Genomic DNA, 21,071 nt, shown 5'->3' with positions numbered 1-21,071 from the left:
CCAGGAGTGCAAAATAATTAATCTGTAACGTTTGTTATTTTGAATAGAAATCATCTCTCATAATTTATCATAAAGCAGTCATTCACGTCTTCTCCGGTTTATTTGTGTTCACATACATGCAATATAGTCCAATGGTGCGCATATTTGGAGAAATAATGATTTATCACCACATGTTTGTAAAATATTTCGTCATACAGAAAACATTTCTATTCATTTTCCACTGCATTATGCGATCTGAAGAGCTCAAACAGCGAACACATCAAGCTCTGTCTCTGCTCTTCCTGATTTACATCAGTTTATGATATCAGCGCTCTCTCATTCACTGTACAGCTGTCAATCATCTCACGTGGACCAATGCGATTAGGGGTATTTTCATATGAATAGAGAATGTTTAAAGTGAGCTTTAATGCATTGAGTTAGTTTATACATGTACAGAGAGTCCAGACCAGGGTGCAAAGTCTGCATATATAAATCTGTTTTTTGGTCTGGTGCAGAGGCATTCCTAAGTTTCTCCCACATGGGCTGCAGCTCCCGAAACTAAAACTCATTATTGAATCAAAATAATTTCCTCTGTGAAATGAGGCCGTGACAGGTTTTGACTCCACCCTTCAAAGAATCGGAATCGAGAATCGAAAAGAACCGAAATCGAAAAGAAGAATCGGAATCAGAATCGTTCAAATCAAAACGATGCCCAACCCTATTGGCAATGCTACGCCACACAATCGTTGTCCTTGTAGTATGTGATTGGCTGAAGCCTTTTCTCTCGCCGCAAAAGTAAAAAAAAAAATTAATAATAATAATAAAAAGACATTGAAGCGAAAAAAATAAAAGTTGTTTATTCGCCGCAGCACATTTGCGTTCGGTGTGGAAGCACTCATTACACAAACAGCTGATCAAAAAATAAAACCATCGGGCGAATTATACGTGCGTCAAAATCAGGTCCAGTGTGAAAGGACCTTAACAACCGCCGTGTAGTGATAAGTGGAAAGTGAGTGCCGCAGCGATTGTTCATAAAACAGGAAGTCAGTATGGCAGTTTTTTGGATTTCAGAAGTCTGGCCGTAGTCTATGGAAGCTTGTATCCGCCACATAATAAAACATTTTAAAAGATAATTGCGACTTTTTATCTCACAATTGCGAGTTTACATCTCGCAATTCTGACTATTTCTCAGAATTGCAAGATATAAAGTCAGAATTGCGTGAAATAAAGTCGCAATTGCGTGTTATAAAGTCAGAATTGCGAGATATAAAGTCAGAATTGATTTGATTTGATTCAACTTTATTGTCATTACACAAGTACAGGTACAAGGCAACGAAATGCAATTTAGGACCGACCTGAAGTTATTAAGAGATACAGCATAACATGAGGAGAGTTGAGGAGAAAAAAAAAGGCAACCCCCAGACTATGTTCCAATAGGGAGTACAGTTTGGGGACAGTAAAACACCTCAGCACATTTGCACATAATCAGTACACAACATGAACACACAAGACTTGCAACAGGGGAGGGGACAGGGGGGTTGGAGGTAACCCAGCACAGGCAAGCAGCCATCCGGTCCTGCAGCCATTTCGGCGCTGGTCACAGACCCGCCTGTCAGACTGGTGGTAAAAAGCGTCGAAGGCGTGGGATGGGGGCTGGGGGTTGGTGATTGCATATCTGTATCTATGTAAGAGTTTCTGTATGTGTAGGCCTGAAGAGTCGCTACGCCTGGCATCCCAATCTAGGTGCCTCAGTCCGCAGGATGTCATAGCGAAACACAGCAGTTGCCATGGAGACAACCTTGATCAGGTCCCAGACAGAGTCAACAATCAGCAGGTGTCAGTGTGGAGTCGGGGAAGGAACGCAAGAGCGTCTCTTTGCAGTGCTCTCTCCAGAGGGGGTTGTTGTTCCAGCAGCGGCCTCGGCCAAGGCCAGTGCTGATAGAGTGGGGCCGAAAGCAGATAAGATTGTGGTTGTTTGGTCTGGGGACGAGTAGCCGCATTCCAATTTACACAGCTCCTGGTCCGTTTGGGTCTCCGAAACGATCCATTTGCCTTTGCAAAGCTGTGAGCTTCTCCATGATGTTACCCATATTGTGGTTCATAGTCACAGTCTGAGTGCCGACAGCTCTGCCCACTGCTTCAATCATAACGGGCAGCCTTGTGGGGCTTTGGACAGCTGTCACCGTCTTCTTAATTCCTCGATAAACCAGGGCAGTGCCTAATCCAAACAGCAGAAAACCTGTTATCATGGTTCCGAATAGGTAGATATCTTCAACGTCCTCCACGGAAAGAGCCGCCAGACACACGACCCGCCACTTCCCCCACGCGTCCATCGTGTAGCCAGCTGCAAACGTTCCGGCAGGGCAGTCAGGTTCCCCCGAACCCAAGCTTCTCGTCGAGAAGATGGTGTCAATTGCGCTGAGAGACCAGTTGATCAATTCCATAATTTCTTAATTTGGAGAGCAGTGCGGAGAGAGTCTCTCAAAGTACAAGACAGTAACGAGACGAGAGGAGCAAAGCAGGGAAGATAAGGGAGAGGAGGGTAAGAAAATGCGACCGCCTTCGTTGAGAGCCAAAGCAAGAGTCAGAGTGATATAAATTGCGTGATATAAAGTCACAATTGCGCGTTATAAAGTCAGAATTCTGACTTTTTTTCTCGCAATTGCGACTTTATATTACGCAATTCTGACTTTATAACACATAATTACGAGTTTATATCTCGCAATTCTGACATATTTTCTCAGAATTGCGAGATATAAAGTCAGAATTGCGTGAAATAAAGTCGCAATTGCGTGTTATAAAGTCAGAATTGCGAGATATAAAGTCAGAATTGCGTGAAATAAAGTCGCAATTGCGTGTTATAAAGTCAGAATTGCGAGATATAAAGTCAGAATTGCGTGAAATAAAGTCGCAATTGCGTGTTATAAAGTCAGAATTGCGAGATATAAAGTCAGAATTGCGTGAAATAAAGTCGCAATTGCGTGTTATAAAGTCAGAATTGCGAGATATAAAGTCAGAATTGCGTGAAATAAAGTCGCAATTGCGTGTTATAAAGTCAGAATTCTGACTTTTTTTCTCGCAATTGCGACTTTATATCACGCAATTCTGACTTTATAACATATAATTGCGAGTTTATATCTCGCAATTCTGACATATTTTCTCAGAATTGTGAGATATAAACTCACAATTGTGAGATATAAAGTCCAATTCTAAGGGGGAAAAATATATTTTTTTTTTTTTTTTTACCTCAGAATAGTATAGTTTATGTCTCACAAGTCTGACTTTATAACACGCAATTGCGACTTTATATCATGCAATTCTGACTTTATATCTCCCAATTGCGTATTATAAAGTCAGAATTGCGTGATATAAAGTCGCAATTGCGAGAAAAAAAGTCAGAATTTTGACTTAAGACGCAATTGCGACTTTATATCTCGCAATTCTGACTTTATAACACGCAACTGCGACTTTATTTCACACAATTCTGACTATAACTCGCAATTCTGACTTTATAACACGCAATTGCGACTTTATTTCACGCAATTCTGACTTTATATCTCGCAATTCTGAGAAATAAAGTCAGAATTGCGAGATGTAAACTCGCAATTGTGAGATAAAAAGTCGCAATTATCTTTTAAAATGTTTTATTCTGTGGCGGAAACAAGCTTCCATAGTAGTCAGACCAATGTCGTCTGCAAATTATGCAAGACCGTTGTCGGTTTCTCTATGTTTATATTTAACACTTTGCACTATTTTATTACACTTTAAGCATTTCTTACGTATTCTTTAATTTTGCACCTTAATGTTAAGAGATAATTGAAGTGTTCATTGTGATTTTAAACTTATGTTTACATTAATTATTTGAGTGTTTTCCATGGTTGTGTTGACATTTCTGCCTTTATAACTGAGGGGATTATAATCAGAGGAAGGTTAAGTTTAAAATAAAAAAATGTTTCAATGTAATATATTTGTCTCCTGGTCCTTATTTTAAATAGGTCATAAAAAAATATCAATAATTATCGATATCGACCGATATGAAACCCTTATATTGTGATACAGTTTTCAGCCATATCGCCCAGCCCTATTTCAATGTTTAAGTTTTCTTTACTGACTGACTCACTCATAAAAGATAGTTTTTTGCTGAAATAATGTATGTAACTTCTGTTGCTGTTTGTGGTCAGGGACTATTATTTCCAGCGGAAGGAAGGCTTTTAGTGATTTTACTTCATGAAAGTTGCACAGATACATATTTTTCGGCTTTAATAAATGTATTGTGTAGTAACTGTTTTATAAAAGCAGTAAGGTACTCAAGGCTAGTGTTGGATCATAATTAAATTATCACCTTAATGCTTACATGGTTGAAACCAACAAAAGCACATCCATGTATGACGTAGCAGAAGCGTTTTTGAACTGCAAGATTCTTTAATCTGTAGATTAAAAAAATAATAAAGTACCTGATAGTGAAGTTTGTGGGATGAGAGACAAGATCTATAGCAAAATGATGGCCTCTCACGGTGGCTCCATACAAAGACCAGTCGCTGATGGCAACCCAGGTTGCTGATGGAGGCACCACAGCCAAAATGGACAGGAGTTCTGCACGAGTCAGGTAAGCAGAATAAAATACACTGTAAATAAACAGTATTAAAACAAAGGGTTAAGTCACTAGTACACATGACCTTCCATGGCTTAATGCTTCCATAAATTACATTTAGGAACTTCATTTTTAATATTCATAATAATTTAACAGAGGTGGAAAGTAACTAACTACAAACACTTTCGGGTAAGGTGTAAACAGCCCCTTAGTGGCGAAACAATGTAATCGATAAATGCGTTACTCTATATGCTGATATGCTGATTTACTCTATTTTGATCGCTATCGTAGACATCAGTGTTTATATTTGAACTTTGCACTTTTATCCCAGTACTATGATCATTTGAACTATTGTGTCACAGAAATAATGGTACTATGAGGTTGAAAAGGCTTTTCAATGCATTCAGGGTATTTAACCCTCTGATTATCTTCATTTGGGACGACACTAGTTATCTTTGGGGTCCCCAGACAATAACATTTAATTTTGTAACAGAATAATAGTTTTTTTTTTTTTTTTTTTTTTGCAAATGTAATTTTACACTGTTTATTAATGTTTTTACTCAACATTTGTGCAGTTTTTGGAAGATTTATGATATATTTAAAATTTCTTTAAATAAATAAATATTTATTTAAATAGGCTTTTTACAAAAAACAGCATTTTATGTAAAATTCACTTTATAAAAGACCCATATTTCTAACTTTCATTCATGGGGATAACATGGATAATTTTACATGGTTTAGTGTAAACTTTTTGCCCATATTTTGTAAAATGTAGTTTTAAAAGTAAAAAATGATCATTTTAGCTACTAGATGGCTATAGAGCTCCACAATATGCTATTTGACTAACTGAAAGATATCTTTTCACAAGATTTTCCAGTTGGATTCATATCTAAATATTATGAAATCACAATTCTAACAATAAAAATGTTTGTTTTTTTGTACTGAAATTTTGTTTTTTTCAAATAATGTTACATTATGATTAGAATCAAACCTGAAAAGGATAAAAGTTGAAATTTTAGAGTTTATCATTTATTTCAATCATCTTTTTTTCATATAATTAGTACAAATGTGATCTACACTTCAGTTACTAACTGTAACAGAACAGATATGTACAGTTAGATTATATATTGAGTACAAATACATGACATGAACATTAAAATGCAATGAATTGAACAGCATAAGTTAACAAATAAGCAAATAAAGCCACCTCCGTTTCTCATAACAAGCGCGGGTGAAGCTCCGGGTGTAACGTTAGCGTTAGCTTCGTCCTGTCACTGGCCTGTAAATCGGGTTGGTCCGGTCGGACATCCTTTATTTCTTAAAGGACTTGTGAAAGGTTTTTATTTGTAAATCAATGACAGAATTTGGTTTAACTTCTGCCATTCTCTCTACGAAAATGATTAGCCTAGCGATGTTTTGACGGTGTCGCCCGCGCACTCGCACTCGCAGTAGTGGCAAAGAGCGTTGAGTTGAATGGCAATCTTTAAGAAACCAATTAGAGACCAGCTTCAGGTCACATGCTGCCCGAAAATGTAAAGACTCCATAGACATCCATTTGTCCGGCGTCCCTCTCACATGAAACCGCATGAAACTTATTGAAAAACATAATAAAGAAAATATTTAACCGATTAAAGCCCGTTTTTATTAAATGCTGAGGCTCTTACTACTTACATTGTATGAGTAAACTATTTTATTTTTTATTTTTATTTCATTTTTATATCATTTTTGTATACATGTATATTTCTGGAATTTTGATGGGGGCGGCGCCCCAGCGCCCTCTATTGACAAGCCGCTACACAAAATAAAACGTGGCGCTTTTCTAAGCGGGTAAAAAGGATAACTATAATGTATGGCGGAATAGCACTTGGGACTCGTTTTATTTTGTGTCACCATACTTGGTCGTGTAACTACTCGTGTAACTGTATTTAAATAGGGAAAACGTGGAGGTGTTTTGGTCGCTTCTAACTTCATCTCTGTTTGGTCCCTAATGAATGAACTGGGCTAAGCTAAGTGCTATCAAAGTGTCGCCGTGCGCCAGAGCGATTGAGTGCTCACACTGAGATGAGAGAGGTATGTATCAACTCGTCTTAGTTAAGGGAATAACAGTTTAATATGAAAAAACGGTGGAGTGTTCCTTTAAGTTTGTTTGTAGTTTGTCGTCAGTTCGTCAAATAGAGTTTGGGCGTAGACGTTATGGAAAGGTGCATTGTGGGTAACGGCGGCCATTTTAGAGGCAACGCAAAAGCCGGTTTGGAATAAGGTAATAGCATAGCCGGCCGGTCTCCACCGGCACCGAGAAAGAAAGAGTTATGGACCGTGACAAAAAAAAGTTGCCTATACTGTATACTAGGGCTGGGATGGTATGGATTTTTTCTTACCGCTGTTGAAAAGCAAGAAATTACCGCGGTATAGCAGTAAACCGCTTTAAACCTCAACCCCCTAGACTAGGCACCTATATTTAGCGAAGCGGCGCGGAGAGACGTAAGACACAATGTTATTAGACACAATCCATGTCATTATAATCAATGAATCCATGTCATTAGACACAACGTGAACACATGTGAAGGCCAGTGTTTATTTTTTTTATTTTTTTTGCGGTGATGAGCTCAGACCCGCGGTAGGCGTCACGTGACCGCGGTATTGCGGTAACCGTCCCAGCCCTACCGTATACTGACAAACTTAAGGAAGCCAAACAACGCTACTTAAATTTTTTGTGATTATAGGCGGAATCAATCCCTATGAACAAAGTATGGAGTAATAATTATGAAAGCTTACCAAGCCTCAGTTTCCCTGATATTTTCTCCTACTTGGTCAGTGGAGTGAGCGCTTACATCTCCGATCCAGGGCCAGATTAACAATTTCATGTGCCCTGGGCAACAACATTTAAAAACTTGTCACTGGAGGCTCACCTGCAGTTCACAAATGGATGAGTGCAAGATCTGCAGATCTACAAAGTAAACGCGGAGAAAACAATCGTTCGCACTAAGGTACCGTTAACAAGCATCAGTGGTGACACACACACACACACACACTTGTCAGATTCTGTGAGCTATGAAGCTTGTCTATGCGGGTTTGTTACACTTCAGGAGTAATTTATCATACGTGCAATAATCCACTGTTTTCGTCCGGTAGTAGGCTATAATATTGACGACCAGCGGCGACCCAAGCCATCCGACGCCTCTTTGGGATTTCAGACACCAAGTCTCCTTGTGTTTTTTCCAAGTAGGAAAATGGGGAAAACTAATATGATTTATGAGGCGTTTGCCCTGTCGATAACGAGACCGATTACAGCAGTTCACAATAAAGCAATACTGAACCATTTTCCAAAAAATAACCTAAATTAATGACCAAATGACCAACGTTACCTACTGCCTACTATACGCTACTATACAGTACATCTACTTCCGTACCGTGATTCCCACAATGCGACGTGACGATCCCGAACTATTGTTGTTAAGTATGAATTAAGCTTTTGGTATCTTGAAGTTTATTATAAAGAATTATTATACATTAATATAACACACAGACACAAACCACAAATACAAACAACATACTAAAAGAAACCAGAAAAGATTAATGTGCGTTTTTTCCTTTCCTCACAAAACAGCTGTGAGTGACGACAACACGGAGCGGGTAAGAAAAGCTGCTCTGATTGGTAGGGCTGGTTACCGAGTTCGATACTTTTTAGGGTACCGACCGAATTGCCTCGATACTATCGAGTATCGAAAAATGACGTTGGTCGGTTCCAGATTTCGATACCGAAGGTGCAAGAATAATTAGCAGAGCTTTTCGAATTAATCGCGTATTGCGGGATAGACAGGATCCTTTAGCGCAGCGCGACAGTGTAATTATTGAGAGATATCGTTTTTCTCGTGAGGGTGTTATTTACATCATTCATTTGTTGGAACCACACATTAAGTGTTCAACACGGAGGAGTCGGGCTTTGACAACTGCACAGACTGTGTGCATTGCCCTGAGATTCTTTGCGAGTGGCACTTTCCTTTACACTATTGGAGATGCAGAGAACTTGGTGAAAAGTGCTGTCTGTCGTGCCGTTCGCAAAGTTTACCTGGCACTCAAGCAGTTTTTAGGGTTTTTTGTGGTATTTCCAAGCCACTTAAGACCCCAGGTTGTAAAGCAGAATTTTTTTTGCTATTGCAGGTACATTTATAATTGTTAATGACATGCAATCATGACCATGCCAAAAAGTATGACTAACAGTATGTGTCCTTCAGGCTTCCCTAACGTGATTGGTGCCATAGACTGCACACACGTCCCCATCAAGGCCCCACCAGGCCCCAATGAAGGGGATTTTGTGAACCGAAAGGGGGTTCACAGTGTAAATGTGCAGGTAAGTTACTATTACAATTTATAATATTCCAGATTAGTAATATATATATGACATTAAAAAAAAAGGAATGCAGTTGACTGACTAAAATCTCTTAGATGGTGTGTGACTATGTTCCATATCACAAATGTGGAAGCAAAATGGCCAGGATCAGTGCATGACTCAAGAATTTTCAGAGAGTCACATTTATGCACATTATTTGAACGTGGTAAGGGAACATATAAATGTCAAGCTCACAGTATTACACACACTTATGCTGAGCCTAACAAAACTGCATTTTTCCATTATACAGGGGATTTTGACGGGATCCTGCTTGGAGACAGGGGCTATGCCTGCAGGCAGTATTTTATGACAGCCTTCCCTGACCCAAACCCTGGACCACAAACCCGTTACAATGCAGCTCTAGCCAGGACAAGGGCACGCATTGAAATGACCTTTGGGCAACTAAAGGAAAGATTTCACAGTGTCTGAAAAGTCTGAGGGTATCACCTGACTGTGACATAATTGTTCCATGTGCCATATTGCATAACATTGCCACTATCAGAAAGGAGAGGAGCCCTGTGGTGGGGGTGCAGCCTGATGATGACGACCTCCAGCCAGTGCACTTGGACCAGCCTAGTGGCAGAGCTGCACGGGACAGAATTGTGGAACACCATTTTTGAATGTGTAATAAAAGACAAGACAAATATGCTTCGTTCCTGGAGTTTTATTTAAACAATTCTTTATAAAGAAAAGCCAGCAAGTCATCTTTTGCCTGTAATAAGAGATAGTTATGTAAAGTCAGCGATACTACTATGTGTCAAATGGTGTATTAGCACTTATTCTGAAGGTCCTTTTGAAGCAACTCAATCTCTAGTGCAATTTTTCTCTTTTTCAAGTTGTCGAGTTCAATTTCTCCTCTTAATTTGTGTTTTTTCAGGTCAAAATGCTTGATTTTTTGTTGAAGATGCCGTTTATATAGGGAATGGATGTCACCCTGTGTCATTTTGTAAAAAAAAAAAAAAAAGGGGCCAAAACATGCCTCATGCAACAAAAGTAAAAAGTAAAAGTACAACACTGTCCACCTCTGTATCAGTTCTTTTGTGCAGACTCTTCTGCAAGCCTTTCTCTAGGTGTGGACTCCTGCAACTCATATTGCAGACAGAAAGAATAGGTACACAAGTATATACAAATTAGTGTAAAGTTATTTATGCACTTACAGGTTCTTCCTCCAAAGGACAGTCATCTGAGAGGGTTTCTTCACTGTCCTGTGCAATGGAAATAAATGGGCATTACAAAGTGTTGCACTTTCTTCCCTTTATGCAAGTTAGAAAAAGTACACAACTTACTGCATATGCTTCAGCCACCACTTGCTTGGGAACAGGTAAAAGTGTTGGTGTATTATGTAAAACTGCACAAAAGAGGGGGAAAAAAATGTCATTACAATTAACTACACTGTAAAAAATATAATGTGATCAAGAACTCATGGCAACATATTTTATATTAACTAAAAGTTTAGAAGTTTTCACTTTCACAAACGGTTGAAATGACTGTACCAGCCATTTGGATTATACTTCATTTAATGCAGCAACAAATCATTTGACAGTGTACTAAGAGAATTGAAAGCTCATTTAGCCTACCAGTAATGAAGGTGTTGCTGCTACTGGTCCCTGGCTTTGGGTCTGAGGAAGAGCTGCCCCCGGGGATGCCCATCTCCACAATGGTTCGGTTTTCATTCAACCCAAGGGCCAGCTCCTCTGCTGGGGTATATTGTGGTGGTGCAGGACCACCACCTGTTTTATTGATTTTTTCAGCCTTTTTCTTGGTGGTTGTTATAAACAGACAAACACATTATTTAACAGTGGCTTTTAAAAAGAGGGGGGAAAAGTGGCTTTTTAAAATAAAGACAGTATAAGAATTAAAGGCTAAGATTTTGTAGAATATTCTTGTACTTCACTTTTACTTGTCCCCATGTTCTAGTGGGTCCCGTGGTGGCTCTGACATAAAAGAACAAAGTAATTATTAAAATGCAAAACTACATACTGTAGAAAGTGATAGAAACATGGACCATGGACAGCACTTACGCATTTCATTTGTCTGCTACTTTTTGCCAGCCCTCTCTCCTGGCTTTTGCAGACTTTGAGGTGTTCCCTGTCGTTTTAATTAAAGACTCAAATTCGGCATAACCTTCTGTGAGGGACCGAGAAGACAAGAACAAGGAACACAAGCTTTGCAAAAAAAAAAAAAAAAAAGGGTCTTTATTTGAACCCAAGAAAAAAATTTAATTTTACAAACTCATAAATTTCTTACAATAAAAAATAAAACAAACGGACAGAAAATGAGCTCAAAAACAGTTAGACAAAAACCAACAAAACAAACTAAAACTGACCTGCTCAAATGAACAAAGCAACAGCTTATAAAGGAAAGGATGGGCCCATTACAAATTAAGAGGGGAAACAATTTAACTTTACATTCAACATATAACCTTAAATAAAGCAAAAATGTAATCAAATATCGTAAATATACAACTAAATAAATCAACTTATGAAGACAGTAGCGTTTCTTCCTCCCCCGGGCAATTCCCAGCAAATGGTAGGTCCGGGCGTAACCAATAATACTTCAATTCTGTTCCTGCCCGGACTCTAATCCTTGTCACGCCAGGATGCGGCTGCAGCGGACCATGCCTGAAGTTCATCACGGACAGTAAACTTAAACTCAAAGTAGAAACAAATATAAGTAACATATACATATAACGTAACTAATTTGTGTGCACTTCAAATCAGTAACTATGTATATAAAAATGTGCTGTAAATGTAAACATGAAAACCCAATAAAGAAGCGATTAATATTGTTTGTTTGGTGTGGTTATGATCCATCATTATACTGAAATGAATGTGAATAACAAAATAAGTTTAAATAAAGATTATTCGTGTGTGTGTGTGTGTGGTTACAACTACATTACCGCTCTTGTGCGGCCACCACTCGGGCCGTCCCACCTTCCATTAAAAGCTCTTGTTCTGCTTGGGAGAAAAACTGGGCACATTCTTTGGCCATGCTGAACAGCCAATAGCAGCGTTGCTGATCATTGTTTCTACTATTGATACATATCCCCTTTTAAACCAACACAAGAACGCGCAATTATCTCAGATAACCAGAGAATGTCTAATAGGAAGAGAATTGGCACTCTCTGGTTACTTCCGGTTTCTGGACTGGCTGCAGTAACACGTCTCTGTCCATGCGGGGGCGCTCACAGACGAGTGCAGAATGAATGGAGGTCTATGGCGCTATACCAATCAAATTCCACTTTTCTCAGGATATAATTTTTTGTCTAGTAATTTGAATGTTGTATCCGAAAGGAGATGCAAAGAAATTACACATTGCTGGGTGTTAGATTTTTTACAGTCACTTATTTGCTTTAAAAAGTCTTTTAAAATGTCAATGACGTCATACACAGTGATAGTGCTTTACGGCAATCCTTCAGTCACTTTGGTGCTTTCGCGCTCTGCACTTTCTTTTCTCTCGAGGCATCGACAACACAGCTGACACAGGTAACTACACAACACAGCTGACACAGGTAAACACACAACACAGCTGACACAGGTAAACACACAACACAGCTGACACAGGTAAACACACAACACAGCTGACACGGGTAACTACACAACACAGCTGACACAGGTAAACACACAACACAGCTGACACAGGTAAACACACAACACAGCTGACACAGGTAAACACACAACACAGCTGACACAGGTAAACACACAACACAGCTGACACAGGTAAATACACAACACAGCTGACACGGGTAACTACACAACACAGCTGACACAGGTAAACACACAACACAGCTGACACAGGTAAACACACAACACAGCTGACACAGGTAAACACACAACACAGCTGACACAGGTAAACACACAACACAGCTGACACGGGTAACTACACAACACAGCTGACACAGGTAAACACACAACACAGCTGACACAGGTAACTACACAACACAGCTGACACAGGTAAACACACAACACAGCTGACACAGGTAAACACACAACACAGCTGACACAGGTAAACACACAACACAGCTGACACAGGTAAATACACAACACAGCTGACACGGGTAACTACACAACACAGCTGACACAGGTAAACACACAACACAGCTGACACAGGTAAATACACAACACAGCTGACACGGGTAACTACACAACACAGCTGACACAGGGAAACACACAACACAGCTGACACAGGGAAACACACAACACAGCTGACACAGGGAAATACACAACACAGCTGACACGGGTAACTACACAACACAGCTGACACAGGTAAACACACAAAACAGCTGACACAGGTAAACACACAACACAGCTGACACGGGTAACTACACAACACAGCTGACACGGGTAACTACACAACACAGCTGACACAGGTAAACACACAACACAGCTGACACAGGTAAACACACAACACAGCTGACACGGGTAAACACACAACACAGCTGACACGGGTAAATACACAACACAGCTGACACAGGTAACTACACAATACAGCTGACACAGGTAAACACACAACACAGCTGACACAGGTAACTACACAATACAGCTGACACAGGTAACTACACAATACAGCTGACACAGGTAAACACACAACACAGCTGACACAGGTAACTACACAACACAGCTGACACAGGTAACTACACAATACAGCTGACACAGGTAACTACACAACACAGCTGACACAGGTAAACACACAACACAGCTGACACAGGTAACTACACAATACAGCTGACACAGGTAACTACACAATACAGCTGACACAGGTAACTACACAACACAGCTGACACAGGGAAACACACAACACAGCTGACACAGGGAAACACACAACACAGCTGACACAGGGAAATACACAACACAGCTGACACGGGTAACTACACAACACAGCTGACACAGGTAAACACACAAAACAGCTGACACAGGTAAACACACAACACAGCTGACACGGGTAACTACACAACACAGCTGACACGGGTAACTACACAACACAGCTGACACAGGTAAACACACAACACAGCTGACACAGGTAAACACACAACACAGCTGACACGGGTAAACACACAACACAGCTGACACGGGTAAATACACAACACAGCTGACACAGGTAACTACACAATACAGCTGACACAGGTAAACACACAACACAGCTGACACAGGTAACTACACAATACAGCTGACACAGGTAACTACACAATACAGCTGACACAGGTAAACACACAACACAGCTGACACAGGTAACTACACAACACAGCTGACACAGGTAACTACACAATACAGCTGACACAGGTAACTACACAACACAGCTGACACAGGTAAACACACAACACAGCTGACACAGGTAACTACACAATACAGCTGACACAGGTAACTACACAATACAGCTGACACAGGTAACTACACAACACAGCTGACACAGGTAAACACACAACACAGCTGACACAGGTAACTACACAACACAGCTGACACAGGTAAACACACAACACAGCTGACACAGGTAAATACACGTGCTAGAAGAGTTTTTGTTTTGTTTGTTTCTGGTCCCGCTTCGGATGCCACGATGCCATCAAGCGGCATCGTTCATTAGCAGAATGCTAGCGTGTTATGGGCAACAACAACTCAACCTGTAAGAAATCGAAAGGACATAAGTACTCGTTCATTCAATTTTCGACCTATAACCCATGTTGAACTTGCAAAACCTACAATAAAATCTGAGATTTCTCAACGGCAATCGGGTGAAAGAGACAAATTTAGCCGTCTAGCCCCATAGACTCCCATTCAGTCTGCACTCGCCCGCGATCACCTCCAGTGGAATTGTAATGGAACTGCAACCAAGATCGATACAATGGGGCTAATAGGAAGTGCCAAGGCTCTCCGTAGACGGGCTCTGAGATAACTCAATCCAGCGATACTAATCATAAACAACAGGTGTGTTCGAAGAACCCACTTATCCGGATCATGATTAGCACGATGATATCATCTTGGATGTCTCATTTGATCTCGGATGTTTTAAGCAACGTACGAAGAACGGGCCCCTGGTGTTCTTGACGGGTTTTTGAGATTTAGCCAACTTTATGTTGGCAGTTTATGTTAACAGCTATTAAGTATTTCACCCGAATGGCCATCAGTATTGACAATTTTCTGGGATGATGGATGGATGTGATCAATGAAAAAAATGGAAAGAAAGAAAGGGCAGAGATGTGGTTAGGAATGAAAAGTCAGTAGGCCTATGTAGTTTCTTCATTCACTGTGACCTATACCTGCACTGGATGGCCAATTTCACATGTATTCTGTGTATTTTCAAAATATAAAATACTGTATTTGTATTTAAATAAAAATGTTCACACAGTATTTTGTATTTGTATTTTAAATGCATTTCCATGTATTTATTAACCTGTTGCAAGAAAACTTTGGCCATGGCCAGGCTATCCCTTTATGGATTTGAAGATTTCCATGAAACACGAATTATGGATGTCCAGAGACAAAAATCTCCTGCTGTACATTTTTAGTAGCAACTCTTTGGAACTCAAAAATAGAAGAAATAAACTATTCAAATTATGCAAGGGACAATAAAGCTCAAGCCATATAGATTTTAACTATACCACATTATTTCTCACCTTACTTGCTTACACACAAGGTACTATACACTGTAAACCCGGATAAGTAGAATCTACTTAAAAAAAACAAGGTAACTCGTTGCCTTAAATTTTTTAAGTAATGAAGCATTAGTTGAATAAGACAAGTGGACTACGTTCAATGTACTTAAGCCCATAATGGAATGGAATAGAACATTTAAGTTGAATGTACTTATAACCGAGTTACAGTAACTGAAGATACTTAGTTTAAACAATCATTCCCCACCCATTTATTTAACTCAGCTTGTTAAGTAAGCATTACTCCATTACCAATTCAACTAAATTATATATTCTAACGGGCCCAACTTAACTTTTAGTTCCTGAAACTCAAAATATCTTTCAATCAATAGAGCCATGTAAAATACACACATATAACTGCAACATTACACTGATCCAATTATATTTTTATTGAACATGTCTTTTTTTTTTTAGCAACAAAAGAAACAATGCCATGGCCTAATAGGCTTCTAGTGTGTAGTTTCCTCACATACTGTATTTTTACAGCACTAGTACAGTAAAAAGCATTTACAGTACTCCACTGTAATTACCAAATACAGTATATACCACATACTTTTACAATATTAAACTTGTCTACAGCAATAAATTGTATTTTACAGGGAATGCTGCTTTTATAATTACATAATTAAAATTTTATACATTAAGGTTTCATAAGAGTAGTCACACTAGGAAAAAGAAAACAACATTTTCTGGGTTTTAAAACATTTATTTTGGTTAAAAGCAAAGATCAGAAAATTGCCTTCTGTGAACATGTTGGCTGATTTTTTTTAAAACATAAAATGCAATTTTAACACTTTAACAACAAACAGGTAACACTAAGCGCTTAATTAAAGGGATAGTTCACCCAAAAAATTTAAATTAGCACATGATTTACTCACCCTCAAGTCATCCTAGGTCTATATGACATTCTTCTTTCAGACGAATACAATCAGAGTTATTTTAATAAATGTCCTGGCTCTTCCAAGCTTTATAATGGCAGTGAAGTGCTGTTTCTGTTTTGAAGTCCATAAAAGTGCAAACGAAATCCCATTCAAAGTCTGCAAGTTTTCGCAGAAGTGAGGAAACCTGTAGGCTTACAGTGGTGTTCTTTTCTTTGCATAACTTGGCCAGTTTTCTTTGAAGTTACTTGTCCTTTCTTTGTTTTTGATCCACGTTCAGGATTGATGTCAAGAAAGCGTCTAAAAGGCAGAAAAGAAAGAGAAAAAAAACAATGAAATATTATGGACTGAGTTTATATATTTTGACAGAGAGAGACAGCACAAAAGATGTGTAAATAAAAACCAGATATCGGTTTTAACGACTAATTTGTTTGGATAAAACTAATTATCCACTATAAACACTAATGGATAAAACACTACTGATGTTGTGATCAATAACTGATATTTCTTCTGCCCTGGTTAAAATACATCAACTCAATGTGTCTGTTTACAAGCGCACTGTCAACTAACTAAACTTTTGGAAGTGGGGTTGCCAGATTTAAAGTTTTATTCTACAACTTTTGTCTACTCATCACCCAGCTCATTAACAATATCATCCCCTCATCAGGTCCCATCAGAGTATCAGTGGAAAGGCAGTCATAGACTCAGTTTATATAGAGCACACATTGCCAGAATCCAGCCCAAACCTTTGTGACAGAAATAATTTAACTTAATTGCAAGCCTTGCAATGTGAATTGCATACATGACTTCATGATAATGTTAAACATGACATTTACCACCAGACTAAAATGCATGTTTGCACCCAAAAATGAAAATTCTGTCATTATTACTCACCCTCAAGACTTTCGTTCATCTTCGGGACACAAATTAAGATATTTTTAATGAAATCTGAGAGGTTTCTGTCCCTCCATTGACATCAATGTCATTGCAACTGTCAAAGCCCAGAAAGGTAGTAAAAACATCAGTAAATAGTACATATAACGACAGTGGTTCAACCTTAATATTATGAAGTGACGAGATTACTTTTTGTGCGCAAAATAACCCCAAAATAACGACATTGTTGAATAATCTCTTCTTTTCCATGTCATTCTCCTACACTGTTGACGTAGTGTAAACAGTGCAGCGCTTATGGGTTCTACATCAGAGCGTAGGCTCACTATTGGCTAGCTCCTGGGTCATCACACATGACCAGAGTCGGCCAATAATAAGCCTACGTTCTGACGTAGAACCCAGAAGCGCTGCACTGGCTTTTTTTCAAGGCTTGCACCTTGAAATCTATAACAGGGTTTGCGTTCTCGAGCCACCAGGCACTGTTTTGTGCAGATGAGTGGGCCGGAGAGCGTTAAAGGATAACTCTTGCAAAAATGCAACCTCTTTTTGTTAATCTACCCGAGGCAAACTTTCGTTTAAAAGCATCATTAGGATGGAAACGTCACTTTTAAGTTTGACCGTATTTTCGTTTTCGGTCAAATTGCCTTTTGAATGGGAGTGCTTGGGGCACGACTATGATAGCATCAAAATCGCTATATTTAAAACACTAAGAAGGCTCGACACAACATGAAACTGTGCTCTCAGTATCACCAGGGGCTCTACACATGAACTCCAGCATGGAGAACATTGTTTGTGTACACAGAGTTTACTAAAAAGAACGATTTTGAACAACTCACTGAAGCTGTGTCCGCTGGCATTTTGACGGTCAAAAATAGTGGATCTAATAAATTGATTCTAGAGCTGCTGTAAAGCCTAAACAATCTATATTACTGTACTTTCCTATTATCACTGTAAAGCTGCTTTGAAACAATCTATATTGTTAAAAGCACTATATAAATGAAGGTGACTTGACACTGTTTACACTACGTCAACAGCGTAGGAGAATGACGTGAAAGAGTAGAGATTGTTGAATAATGTCGTTATTTTGTTTTTGTGCACAAAAGGAATTCTCATCGCTTCATAATATTAAGATTGCACCACTGTAGTTACATGGATTATATAAACGATGTTTTGACTACCTTGAAAGTTGCAAAGACGTTGCTGTCTATGGGTGGTTCAGAAACCTCTCAGATTTCATCAAAAATATCTTCATTTGTGTTCTGAAGATGAACAAATGTCTTACAGGTTTGGAACGACATGAGGGAGAGTAATTAATGACAGAATTTTCACTAATCATTTAACTGAAAACAACTTGCACTGACATATCTTAAAATATGTGACTGCCACTGTTTTGTCTCGAGATGCACACCAGTAATGTTTTTGTTTTTTATTAGACATTTTTATAAAAGCTGCTTAAATACCCTAATTTTATTAAGGCCTAGACCCGGCTTAAGGTAAGCCCAGTATGGAAACCATGGCCATATTGTTTATACCAGTAGTCAGCTTAATAAATACTGTCAAGACAAGTCACAATTCAGTCTAATATTTATATGAATGGCAAATATGCTAATGACTAACCTCTGAACAAACTCAAGGTGCTGCCTCTTCCTGGTACTGCCTCTTCCTGGTACTGCCTCTTCCTGGTGCTGCCTCTTCCTGGTGCTGCCTCTTCCTGGTGCTGCCTCTTCCTGGTGCTGCCTCTTCCCGGTGCTGCCTCTTCCCGGTGCTGCCTCTTCCCGGTGCTGCCTCTTCCCGGTACTGCCTCTTCCCGGTGCTGCCTCTTCCTGGTGCTGCCTCTTCCTGGTACTTCCTCTTCCTGGTGCTGCCTCTTCCTGGTGCTGCCTCTTCCTGGTGCTGTCTCTTCCTGGTGCTGCCTCTTCCTGGTACTGCCTCTTCCTGGTGCTGCCTCTTCCTGGTGCTGCCTCTTCCTGGTGCTGCCTCTTCCCGGTGCTGCCTCTTCCCGGTGCTGCCTCTTCCCGGTGCTGCCTCTTCCTGGTACTGCCTCTTCCCGGTGCTGCCTCTTCCTGGTGCTGCCTCTTCCTGGTACTGCCTCTTCCTGGTGCTGCCTCTTCCTGGTGCTGCCTCTTCCTGGTGCTGTCTCTTCCTGGTGCTGCCTCTTCCTGGTACTGCCTCTTCCTGGTGCTGCCTCTTCCTGGTACTGCCTCTTCCTGGTGCTGCCTCTTCCTGGTGCTGCCTCTTCCTGGTACTGCCTCTTCCTGGTGCTGCCTCTTCCTGGTGCTGCCTCTTACTGGTACTGCCTCTTCCTGGAACTGCAAGCTGAACTCATAGGAGGAGGCAATCAGCGCTGCCAGGCCAGTGATGAAGTTAGGCTGTGATCCTTTCACACACACCTTGACCTTCCAAACGTAATGTCCAGCACTGGTCGCTTATGGCGCTTTTCCATTACCAGTACCAGCTCAACTCGACTCGACTCGCCTCGTCTCGTCTCGGCTCGCTTTTCGCTCCGTTTTCCATTGCAGATAGTACCTCCACAATAGTACCTGGTCGTCATAGCGACGCCGCAGGAAACTGCCGTGACTTAATCTTTTACGCGAGACGCGCGAGATACACCCGCTACCCACACACACAGGACAATGGAGGAAATCGAGTGTATGCTGTTTTTGGATGTTTTTGTTTTTGCTGTTTTTTATTCAGGATACTCCGTCTGGCGCGTGCAATGATGACGCAGTGAATAGTGACGATTCTCTCTGACCAATCAGCAGTCTGTCGTGTTTTCACGTCACATTTTAGTATCGCCTCAGCTCGCTTAGAACCTCGCCGGAGGTGGTACGAAAAAAAGTACCTGGAAGCAGGTACAGGTACAACTTTTACACAGTGGAAAACCAAACAGAGCCGAGTCGAGTCGAGTCGAGGCGAGCTGGTACTGTGTAGTGGAAAAGCGCCATTAGAGATTGACCTGTAATCTCTGTAAAGACCCATTTTTACTTGTCTATTAAATGCTTCTTCATGTAAGAATTTTAGATTTCTGGACTGGAAACAAGAAAAAAACACTAATTAAGAAAAACATATTTTGCAGTGGGGTGAGTAAATGATGGCTTTTCATTTTAAGTTAAAACTACCCAATGTTTACATACCAAGCAATATAAAGTGTGGACTCCACTGGCAAATGTAGATTGCAGGACATCAGCGTTGCAAATTCCTGAAACAATTTTTAAAAAGGACCAAAACATAAAACATTACAGGTTAATGAGATTTGTTGAATAATCTCTACTTATCTGATTTAAGGATAACACCGTCTAACTTCTCTTTGAATGGTGGGAGTAGTTGTAGGACCATGGCATGGCAATCAGGAATACTAGCCTACATTTAAAAACAACATTAGGAACATGGATTTTCTTGTGCTAGCAAAATTCTGACAACGATTCAAAAGCACGATCACAGAACTGACAACATTTTTTTTTTTTTTTTACCACACAGATAGACTAACGTTATAACTGTGTAACACTACTTAAAAGCACTTACATTAGCACTGGACCGTCATCAGCTTCAAGGTACTGGATACTGAAGGAGAGGTTTGATCAGGTTGGTCTGAAAACACTGCTGTGGTGGACCAGTATCCTGAATTTAAACCAAAGGTCACTGAAGGTGCAGCTGAACATGTTTAAGCTCCAAAACACATACCCAACCAGTTCAGAGGCC

General features: G+C 40.0%; 1 long non-coding RNA gene across 1 annotated transcript in view; it reads right to left on the bottom strand.

Annotated features, from left to right (window-relative positions):
• LOC309492223 overlaps window positions 1-19,076 on the bottom strand; it is a 38,085-nt gene extending 19,009 nt beyond the window's left edge. Inside the window, exons 1-2 of the long non-coding RNA XR_014203478.1 lie at window positions 18,990-19,076; window positions 16,681-16,781 (exon numbers count right to left, since the gene is read on the bottom strand). This is a non-coding gene — a long non-coding RNA (uncharacterized lncRNA). The remainder of the gene's footprint in view (window positions 1-16,680; window positions 16,782-18,989) is intronic.
• Window positions 19,077-21,071: the final 1,995 nt, after the last annotated feature.

This window comes from Leuciscus leuciscus, assembly GCF_965113295.1.
Source record: "Leuciscus leuciscus genome assembly, chromosome: 2".
NCBI lineage: Eukaryota > Metazoa > Chordata > Actinopteri > Cypriniformes > Leuciscidae > Leuciscus > Leuciscus leuciscus.
Note: the sequence above shows the minus strand (reverse complement) of the source record. Positions and strands in the feature narration are given on the sequence as shown.